Genomic DNA, 11787 nt, shown 5'->3' on the forward strand with positions numbered 1-11787 from the left:
CTACTAGGTGTACCTAGTGCAAGATGAAAAATCTTGTACAATAGGTATTGTCACTCTGTTGTCTAATGAGGAACATAGGCAGCAACAATGTTTTCATTTTGGCTCAAATCAATTTGAATTCCTCCCATCAAATCTAGGCAGGTGGCAAATTTCCCTCCCTCCTTTAGCACATATCATTTTATGTATACTCTCTTACAACAGTTTTTTAACTATCTGTTGTGGGATGAGCTAAAAGAGCTAGAACCACTCAACCCGCTGAGCCTAAGCCTCTCTCTCAATCCAGCTCCTCGGTTCTATTCTTTCTTCCCCGATATACCGACCCAAATCCTTTACTCTGATTTACTCTTCTCCTTGAAACCCTAATTCACCTGTTGTTACTGATGTGGCGGCGGCGGAGGAGGAGGACGCTGAGGTTGTGGAGGCGGAGGAGGGGGGGGGGGATCGTCGCCAGATGCGACGGCGGTGAGGCCATGGAATCTGAGGATGATGAGAGCGACGTGCAAGGCTCCAATTGGTGGTGGTGACTGCAAGGGGTTGAAAATTGAGGAGAGGAAGGCGAATTACTCATCGTTGAAGAGTGAGGGCGACAATGGCGTCAAGTCGCCGAGGCTGGTCCGAGGGGCTTCCGGTTCGGGTCTGGAGAAGAAGGACGGGCCCAAACAAACGCCCAAGTTCTCACTCACGCAGTCACGCTCTCCAAAAAGGAGATTGAGGAGGATTTCATACAGGTGCTCAACCACCGCCTTCCCCGCCGCCCCAAGAAGCTGCCCAGAGCGGTGCAGAAGCAATTGCATTTAAGTCAATTCCAAATTATTAAACTTTCTTCACAATTTCACTCATCTTCTTCATCTCTCCACTTCTTCTTCTTCTTCCCTTGGTTTCTCTGGAAATAAAGTAATGATATTTATGGTCGTTTGGATTTACAGGCGTTGTTTCCCGGTATATGGTTGACGGAGGTCTCAACTGATTCGTACAAGGTTCCTGAGTTCCCTGAAAATGTCAAGGTATTTGCTTTCTTCTGAGTTTGCTCTGAAAATTTCAAAAGTTTCATGCTTTCATTGAAACAGAATGATAACAAATAAGGGCCCTGGTAGTTTAGGTCGCTAGCTTCTGGATTTTGAAGTTTTGCTTCAATGTAGTTGAGTACTTGTGCTGTGGGTTCCTAAGAAGAACATGGAATTCGAAGTTCCCGCTCTTCTTATCTTTTGTCACTAATCTATCCAAGTATCAATGGATGAACACAATTTGTTTCAGCTACTTTTTGGTTTTACTTACTTGAGCTTGTTTTCAATGACTTGAGTTTTCGGAAGTTTGGTTCCTTAATTTTGAACTTGATTCGTTATGCAGAGGTAGCAATTTGGAGTGAATGCTGGCTTGTGTTGATTGTTTCAAGGCTCTGTTTTTTGATTTCTGGTGCTGTTGGTAGCGCTAATTAGTGGTAGGCCACAGTACACATTGTGCAATGGGAATTTGATGAAAGGTCAAATCCCCTGCACTGCTTAATGTTTAGTTGCTTTGGAACAATGATTTTGTTTGTTAATTATAATTCATCTTCTTTCTTCTTTTCTTAATAAATGTAAATAAAGGTAAGCTGGGTGGCTGCTATTATATGGAACTAGTTATATGGAATAGAATACCTGTTCTATGATCTTGATCTTGGAACCAAGACAGGTCAGGTCCTCCATCGTATTCCATTCTCGACTGTATATTTCACGAGGTAAAATTAGTTTTCATCATTGTGCTTATTTACTTTTACTTGTTGCTATTGCTTTGCACATCGAGTGTTTGTTAAACTGATTCTAACTTCACTTGCAAATGACGCTTTTGGGCAGCTGTTGTTGCTATTGTGAAGGACTGAAGGGTTTTATTTGGGTGGCCTTATCATTTCTAGAGTGGTATGGTGATGATGATTTCTCAATTTTCCTTGCTTTGATGCTTCATGGAGGTGTTTGTTTAACCCTATGGCCTTTTCACTTTTCAATTGGGTTCTGTTTGTTTGTGTTGAACTGATAGTACTTTGGGTAAGCACACAATCCTTGAGTCAATTTTGGTAGTCATACGGGCTTTTGAAACATTGGTTTGGGATTGAGGTCCTAGCTAGTAATTGTTGCACAATCTTCTTTTCTTTTTGCTCTGCTTGGTGTATCTGTGTCAATTGCTCATAATTTAGTATCTAGAAGTTGTACATATAAATCACCATTTCAATTGGTAAGAATCTAGAACAAAAGTTCACTACGCCAATAATATGATCAGACGACAGTTTTTCACTGTCGTCTGATACCCCTCTTTGCTGTTGACTGAGTGAGTGTCGTCTGATTGAGGTATCAGACAACAGCGAGATTCTGTCGTCTGAAGAAAATTTGGACAAGAGCAAGAACTAACAAAGCTGTTGTCTGAACACTAGAAAAGACAATAGACCTCCTAAATAGCTGTTGTCCAAAGTGAATGAAGTCATCAGAATGTAAAGAAAATGAACTTTTAAGGTCATTAGGACAACATTTTTCTCATAGTAAAATCTTGTTTGTAGTCTACTCAAACAACATCTTTCTAGATTTTGCAGTTATTGAAGTTTATTTTCAACCATGGTTTTGCTACTATATATGATGTACTGCTTATTGAAGTGAGACAATGTTTAATTTGTACTCTATGTTGTTTTGCTTTTGATCAAACAACAGCATATTTGTAGTTTGAGCACTATGATGTAGTGGTTAATGAAGTGAGACAACAGAATATGTACCTTTAACATTGTGTTTTACATTAATGTTAGGCAATAGAACTAGTTTAAAAGATGTTGTTATGTTGTACAAACAACAATTTTTTCACTTGATTTTTTTGTGCTCAATTGTTAGGCAATGGTTTTCTGGTGAAATTGCATTGTCTGAGATTGGATAACAAGACATACATTCTGGATATTGCATCTAACAAAAACCTATCAATCAACGCATTTACAAACACATCCAATATTCATACCAAAAGCTTTCCATTGATTCCAACAAGATCTACAATATTCCATTAGTTCTATTCATCCCAACATCGATCAACATAGTAATCAACACCCTGCCTACACATATACATTAAAACCAAAATCATGTGCTTGTATAAATCTGTCCAATGCACATTCACCATAATATGCCTATACATAAAGGCCAAAAATGGCAACTAGCTAGCTAGCTAGGGTGATCAAAATACCAAAAACATTATCTCTGCATTTACCAGCTATGTGTGATACTTCATGACAAACTTAGCCCACTCTGTCCTCACAGCATCAAGATCCTTTTGGGTGTAAACCAGTTCCTTGGATGATCGCCCCTGCCACTGAAACAAATATAGTACTATCTCAACATCACAAATCACATGCAGCAAGAAAATGAAGTTACAAAGCAGTTTAGGCCTAAATTTCAGGCTTTACCTTTGATAGGAAAGAAATATTGGATAGTTCCTTGGTTATCCACTGCAAACCTGGGACATGATACCCAAAATGCATATCTGGGACAGATCAAATAAATCAAATAGAAAGAAATAAAAGCAATTTCAAGGACAGATTGAGTTTTTGTGAGAGGAACTTACGATGATTAGTAGTAATATCCTTCTAAGCCTTTTCCAAGTAATCAAGAAATGGAAGGGTTTAATGCATTGAAAAGGCTGGTGGTAGCATATTTGAAGAACATACTTTATTTGCCTCGATGTCGAGACTTCAAGGAATTTATTGTACTCTGTGTTGGTCAATTCTCGATTTCAATATATCCAACTAATTAATAGAAAAGAAGTTTGGTCAGGTGCTAGATTAAAACAAGAAATAGGGATTTTCACAACAACAATCACGCGCTAAAAACTTTTCAATTCAGTTTGCTTTTCAAACTAACAGACAAATTAACCAAAATTAGCATTATCAACAGAGCTCAAAAATGATAACAGAAAGGTTCCCTGCTAGTATAATGCAGACCAATTATGAGTAAAGAAACAAGTTGTCACATGTGTAAGCAAACCTCCTATGTCAGAAACTCTGAACATTTCATTGAAAAACAAACATTCCTTCACTTTTACAAACCTCTGCAATTTAAACAACAATTCAAGGTAGGACATTTCCTAATTTTGGGTACCCTTATTTTGGAATGAATCCATACCATCTTCTGTAATTCACATCAACAAAAGCTACTATAAACTTCCAGTTTGGCATATGAAAGCAGATACATTTTCCAAGGGCATTGGAAAGTAGGTGACAGAATTCTTACTTGGTTTTTCCTCAGATTGCACTGGCAAAACACATGCGCTTTCTGTAACATCCAATATATGAGCTCAAATTAGTCTCATTTCAATGTCAAAAGAGCAATCTTTATAATTTCAGGATTAGGAATAGTGAGAACGCAAAGTTGAAATGTCATGCCTTTGTGTTTCACAAACATAATCATATATACTTCTAAAAAAGCCATGTGCTTACTGAGGTAGGATAATAGCTAGATATCAAGACATAATTAAACATTGTAAAATATAGCTCAAAAGTAAAAAAAGATAGGTTTCCTGGGAAGCCATGCTCGGATAATATCACTAAAAAGAACAGTTCTTTCAATTTTACAAAATCTGCAAATAAAAAAACAGGACAAAATCTCCTTTAGTTATACAAAATTTCCTTTGATACATAAGGAAGAAATGCCCATATGTGCTTATTGTAAAATGACTCAATCCCATACATGATTTCCTCTCTAATATCTTACAGTTGGGCAGGTGGATGCAACTGAATTATACAAATTGTAGATACCTCTCACTAGCATGACTAATTTTCTATCTCACCAAGCATAAGTAACACCCTCATAGGGGGGCCACAATCCATGGTGGGGCCCAACCATGACATGCATGCCGTAGCCCGACATACAACCTACCCCATGGTAGTCGGAAGTGACCCATACCTCGCCGGGAAGCCACCTTCCCGGCCTTGCCAAGATGCCTCACAATTAGCCTTTGTAGACTAGAAAAGGGGACTTTTAGTCCCACATTGGAAAACAAGTGGAAGAGGGGAGGCTCCCTTACTTATAAAAGGGACCTCCTCCACCCACTTAGATAGTCATCCCATTACAACTCTTGTAATCCATGTTGGGCCACAAGGCCCAAACACATATAGTGCAAAATATTAAAGTGGACGTAGTCTCCCGCTAAGGCGGGAGACGAACCACTGTACATCGTGTCTTCTTTTTCTCTCTTCTCTCCTTCTCTCTAACGTTAATTAGAGCCTTCGGTTTCTAATATTAACACAAGTTCTTACTTGGTTTCCCCTCTGGCAAAACGCATGGGGTTTCTGCAACATTCAACACATAAGCTCAAAATGAGTCAAAACATTCAACAACCTAGTAAGCCAATTGAAAATTTGGGGAAGAACAAAAGCAAAGTGGCATATACCTTTGTGTTTCTTGAACAAGACATGGTTTATGAACATCGACACACCTATTTGCCTAATACCATCTTCAAAAAAGCAAATCAAATGATAGATGGCCTGCATATGAAGATTGAGAAGATGAATTATAGCCTTTACCTCATACAGATCAAAAACGCCAGGGTCCTAAAACCAACGATCTCGCCATCAATGAGTTCAGCTTCTATTAGGAGGAGATGACCATCGACAAAATCGAATCTTGTTGTCTGTTCATCATTTGGAATAGAACGATTGAGAACAGACCCCAATCGATCGAGAAATCGATCTGGGATTGGAGCTTCGACGGTGGTGCTTCGGCGACCATGGCTAGCTTTCTTTGCAAACATGGGTAGAAGCCGGCTTGGTCTTAGCGGATACACATGAGAAGATAGCCATTCGCACGGTGAGGGGGAGATGATAGGGAAGTGAGCCTAGGGTGGGAGTTCGAGATTGAAAATTTGGACAGAGATCGGCCTGCGTCGAGACCTGGTCGCTGGGTTTTTAGTTTTGTATAAGGGGAGTAGGGGGCTGAGAGAGAGGTTGGAGGACTAGGTTTGAGAGAACGAGAGTCAAATTTAGTGTTTTAGAACACTGGTAAGAGAGTGTGAAAAGGGGGAATTTCAATTTTTTGGCCAAAAAATGGGCGGGCAAAATGAAGGTTTTGTTGGTCGATGGAGGGATTGAGTAAAAAAAATTGAGTTTTGGAGTGTGGAAACTCACACAACATAAATTCATATCCATTGTCTGAAAGAGAGTTGCACAACAGACTATAGAAGCAACAATAACTATTGTCTGAATCCATTTGTTTAAAGGAATTTTGCACAACAGAATAAAGCAGTAATAAACGACTGTTGTCTGAACCAAATAAGTCAAACAACATCAAAATATAGTGATTTTCTGATCATAAATTGCACAATAGCAATGTAAAAAGAGTTGTCTGAGTAAATTTATTCAGACGACATCAAATTTCAACCATTGTCTAAATAACAATAAAAGAACATCAACATTTATTATGTTGTCTGAAACTAGCCATTTGGACAACAGCAATCTGAAAATCTGTTGTCCCTTTAAGAAATGCGAACAACATCACACCTATTTTACAATAACTGTTGTATGATTGAATCATACACAATAGAATAATTCTTGCTGTCATCTGAATTTTTCAGACGACAAATAAACTGAGCGCAGTTGTCTGATTCAAATATTGGCGTAGTGGTTAGAAACATGTCTTTTCCCATATGTTTAAAACCTGAACCGAAAGAATGGCTCTTTTCTCTTTTTTAGTATTAGCAAGGACATTTCTGACCAAAAAAAGTTAGCATGAATACCTATGTCACGCTTAAGTTGATGCACAAATTAACTACAGTATTGACAACTGTTAACAGATGCCTATTAGTCTCTTGTTATACGTTTAACAAGTATATGGTTCTAGTTGATATTTAGATTTGGAATTGTGAGAGAATTGATCTTGAGGTCACTACTACAATAAGTGAATCAGACGACGGAGATTTGGAGTTGTGTGATGACCAGCCTCACTGTGGTCTAAACGAGTGTTGTGATATTCATTTCCTCAACTGATATTTAGTTCTGTTGTGCGAATTCTGCCTAGGCATGTGCCTGGCATGGCATGCGTGGGGATGCCTCGACATTGACATGGCCATTCAGACAACAGAAAATGAAATTTAGCTGTTGTCTGAGATTCATAACACACAACAATTATATTGTTTATCTGTTGTCTGAGATTCATAATACACAACAGATAGAATTTTTTCTTTGTTGTCTGAGATAAGTAACAGACAACCCAATGAAATGATATCTGTTGTCTGTTGATTGATTCAGACAATAGGGATAATTTTATTTCTGTTGTGTGTTATGAATCTCACACAACAGAATTTTGTTATTTTCTGTTGTTGGTTGTTGGTTCACACAACAGCTATATTGTCTTAACTGTGGTGTGAATATTGTAATCGAATTGGCTAACATCTAGTAACTGTTGTAGGAGAAGGCTTAATTTTGAACTCTTTTACAGTCATACAACACATTATTCTACATTGTGTTGTATGACTGAACCTTGGACAACAAGAAGAATATTCACAGAAATAATGCTCGATATATTACCATATAAACAGTACTATAATCCATATAATTCAAGTACCATTATTCAAACATCTATACATTCAAGTAACTAGATAATGTACCAAACAAGAGCATTCCTAGCTATACATGAATAAAAAACATTCGTATTCTCAATGGTTCTTATCCTTCAGCTGCCTTTGGCTTCAATAAAACCTGGAAGGACCTGCTCCAATTGCTTTATACTTTTTGCAGATTTAGGATCATCAGGAAGGAGATCAACTTCCTTCACTGCACACAAGGCCCCAGTTTCTTTGCAATATATTTAGAAGAAGTAATCAGCAGACCTCAATCTGTGAATAGAATTAAGCTCAGCAAATATATAGCTCGATGATCTCCTGAGCTGCCATCATATTCTCTTCTCTAATAATATGCTCTACCTGAAATACATATACCAAATAATTACTAACCAAAAACTAAGAACTTGTTCTCGATACTGTGCGAGTAAATTAACCCCAATGAAAAAAGAGAGATTGTCCGAATCCAAGCTGTAGCTTCCTAGCCAGTCTCAACAAGCTTGGCAATGTCACAGAGCATATTAGGAAGACACTTTCTTTGTGGCAGTGTCAAATAACTCCAAAACTCAAGCCATCAAACACCAAACTCAACCAATTAGTTAACACTTCAAAAGCTTTAACAGATTCTAAATAAGCCAAAGTAAAACCAACAAGAAAAAAAAAACTGAGAAGTATAACAAAGTCACTTAACAAATTCAACTTGTATAAAACTCTAGTAAGAAAACAAGGGGAGTTCTCAATTTCAAAGAAAATAATGACAACTAGCACATTCTTCCAAACTAACAAACAAAAAATAGCTCTCTGAAATTTGTAGCACAGTTGATTATTAGAGGGTGGATACACACATGCAACTTTGTTTTGCATAAATAATACAGATTGAAGCAAGCCTACCTTTGCAGTCAAGTTTGACACAGCCATATGGAACTTTTCTCTGGTTTTTGTACCTGCAGCCATATTAGAGGGTGGATACACACATGCAACTTTGTTTTGCATAAATAATACAGATTGAAGCAAGCCTACCTTTGCAGTCAAGTTTGACACAGCCATATGGAACTTTTCTCTGGTTTTTGTACCTGCAGCCTGCCCTGCCTTTGCCACCTTGCTAAAAGCACCATTGAACCAAGCTGCTCCCACAGTCACATACCTATCAGCACCAAATGAGAATTGTCAGCTAAAATTTGTTTCTTACATTCATCTAAATTAAGCTGGAGTAAAACAACTCTTGAGAGGTCATCAACTCTGCCTTTGTTTAACCACAAATCTCTTTATCATATCTTTTTATATCTACATTACTCTTTCTAGAGTAGATAACCCATATGAGCAGGCCACTACCTAGAAACACCAAACAGGTACAGGCATTATGATTTTAGGGTAGATAGAATATTATAAACGTCTTATACAACTATACATGTAACTTTAGTAGAAAAGAAAATCAAGTTGAAGAATCTACGAAAAGAAACATCAAAGAACTAAAAGGGTACAGCCTTGTGAGTGTGTAACGATGCTTGGGGTAAAGATCCTACTATATGCATGTCCAAGATGTATACGCTAAAAGCGACCTTTATTTTTGAACTTTTTTTTCTGGGAGTACATTGATGTCTAAAGAATGTGGTATGGCTTCCTACTAAATAAACTACCAAGTGGCCTAGAAACATCAGTATAAAATATCTCCAACGGATGCCCATGAAAATAGTCTACAAATAGATTTTTATCCTGATTTACAAACAATTATGCACTATCAGCATTGTTGTTATGCAAGTTATGCAATAATTTACATGCTAATGAGCAGAAAACCCAAACCAAAATTGGAGGATCATATTTTCTTGGGCTCATATCACATACCTGCTTGTTTTGACAGCTGATCCAGTATCATTTAATTTTCTCTCTGCTACAAATATTGCTGCCATTGTTTTATCTGAGACCTGAAGTCTTTGATCAACAGACTTCACTTTCTCGTTAACCACTGAAAGGCCTACTGTCAATTTCTCTGTGAGCCCCACTCTCTTGTCAAAGGAAGTTACTTTCTCAGATGCACTTTCTCTCAACCGATGCTTTTCATCAAATGCTTTAGCCTTGTTCACGGCATCTTGTCCAATTGCTGAACCTTTTGCAAACATACTAGACACTACATCTTGAGCTCTATTTACATACACCCTTCCATTGTTAGGAGAGCCATCTTTATCCTGTAAACAAAAACACATTACCCTAAGCCCGTTTTGGAATTTTAAAGGGAAATAGCAAGACAATTACTGAGCACTTAAAAGAATTTTTTTTTGTCATAGTTTATTTAGGTACGTACATCATCTCTGGGATCACTAACTGATATATTTCTAGGTAATTTATTGTACAAAACTTGTTTCCATTTCCCGGCAAAATCTCACACAGTAAAAAAGTACTTAATTCCTTGTATATGATTTGTTTTCAACAAGTTACAATTCTTGAAAGTGTTATATGTGTGGTGGTGTTATTAGCTACCTCAGCATTTGGTGAAACACTTTCAGCAGGGGCAGCACAAACACTTTCCACCAATTGCTATGCCTGCAAATATTGCACTAATAAACTGCAAGTTTTGGCCAAAGGAAGGAAACAACAAATTGAGGACAACTTTCAAGGAAACTTACCGGCATCTCATTAATTGGTACATAATTTTCAACAGGAGATATAGTTACAATCTAATCAACCATTGTTGCTCCCTGCAATCCAAAACACAATTTTTTTTTTTTTTTTCAATATCTACAGCCAAACAGAAGAAGATGCATGATGACTCCCAAACACAAAATCAAAACCCTAGAAAAAACTTTTAAAAAGTTAAATAAGTAAAGAGTAAAGACATAAACATTTTTATGAATAGAATAGAATTACTAGGCACACTGACTTCAATTCCAAGAGAGAAGAGAGCAATTTGAGTACATACCGATAACAAGAGTGCGATTTCAAGAGCTTTGGCATCCTTGAACATAACAAATGCAGTCTTTGACTGCGCAGGATGTCACGCCCCGGATTTTGAATGATAAATTCAAATCCGAAACCTGAATAATTACAATTACAAAATCCAAATCTCGAAACTTCGAGTTCATTATTACAATTCACTCTCACAATATATTATAAAGCTCAAATGAGCATAACACACCTCACAACTTACAATTGTTGTAAAACTCTAACAATTGCTCTAACCGCGCGATCACCGTCCTGGTTCTCCTGTCCTGTAGGATTACCCGCTACACAATTTGAATAGTGTACCGGGAGTTGCAACAACACAAAACCCGGTAAGCTTTTTACAGCCAGTATGAGTAAACAAGAAAGAACTGTTGATTTATTAGATTTCAAGACTACCACAAACCCACGTTACTTTCTCACTCTCATATATATATATATAGACACTTATGAGTTACTCTCAATTTAGCTCATAAGATCACTCACTCTCATATATATATGTAGACACTTATGAGTTACTCTCAATTTAGCTCATAAGATTTCCCAACATTTGGTAGACAGACTCATATATATATATAGACCCTTATGAGTTACTCTCAATTTCCCTCATAAGGTTACCATATATATATTGACACTTATGAGTTACTCTCAATTTCACTCATAAGGTCACTCCACATTTGGCAGACAGACTAGAGCTCTAACTGAACGTAACCACTCGTCCGGCCACAGACGTGATTACGATTTAATACTATTAATAACCACCAGCCCGGTACGAGAGCGTGATTCACTAATAGATGCCATGGTCACCTCGTGACCTAGTGATCTCCACAGATCACAACAATTTATTGTTCCTCAACAATAAAACTCAACACCTCTCACAATATATTGTTTCTCAACAATAAACTCAATATCTCTCACAATATATTGTTTCTCAACAATAACTCAACACAACTCCAACAATACATATTATTTCACGTAATAATATATATACAGACATTCACACAGGAATGTCTAGTAACACCAACAATAGTTCATATGATTGCAACAAAATAAAGCAATTAATTGTATTGGGTTCGTAATATGAACCACGTGAGGTTTACTCACCTCGATAATCCCGCTGCGTCTTCAATTCAGCTCAAAATACGATCCACAATCGTCCACCAACTCAAACCGTCAATCACCTAGTCCAATAATGATCTTGACTTAGCAATCATTCATAAACCACACATATACGGAAATCCAACGGTCGGATTCTCACAAATCGCATTCCGAATCATTACTTCCCAATTTCAATCCAAT

The 11787-nt window shown here is 37.4% G+C and overlaps 1 long non-coding RNA gene and 1 pseudogene across 1 annotated transcript; one reads left to right on the plus strand and one right to left on the minus strand.

The window, feature by feature from the left end:
* Positions 1 to 892: 892 nt before the first annotated feature.
* On the plus strand, positions 893 to 1648 carry LOC133718810 (uncharacterized). The gene is made up of 2 exons (XR_009850591.1): positions 893 to 1004; positions 1348 to 1648. It is a non-coding gene; the product is annotated as an uncharacterized LOC133718810 (long non-coding RNA).
* Positions 1649 to 3216: 1568 nt separating this feature from the next.
* Positions 3217 to 10543, minus strand: LOC133714550 (uncharacterized; annotated as a pseudogene).
* Between the last annotated feature and the right edge of the window lie 1244 nt (positions 10544 to 11787).

The sequence above is a fragment of the Rosa rugosa genome, chromosome 6 (genome assembly GCF_958449725.1).
Source record: "Rosa rugosa chromosome 6, drRosRugo1.1, whole genome shotgun sequence".
Taxonomy (NCBI): domain Eukaryota; kingdom Viridiplantae; phylum Streptophyta; class Magnoliopsida; order Rosales; family Rosaceae; genus Rosa; species Rosa rugosa.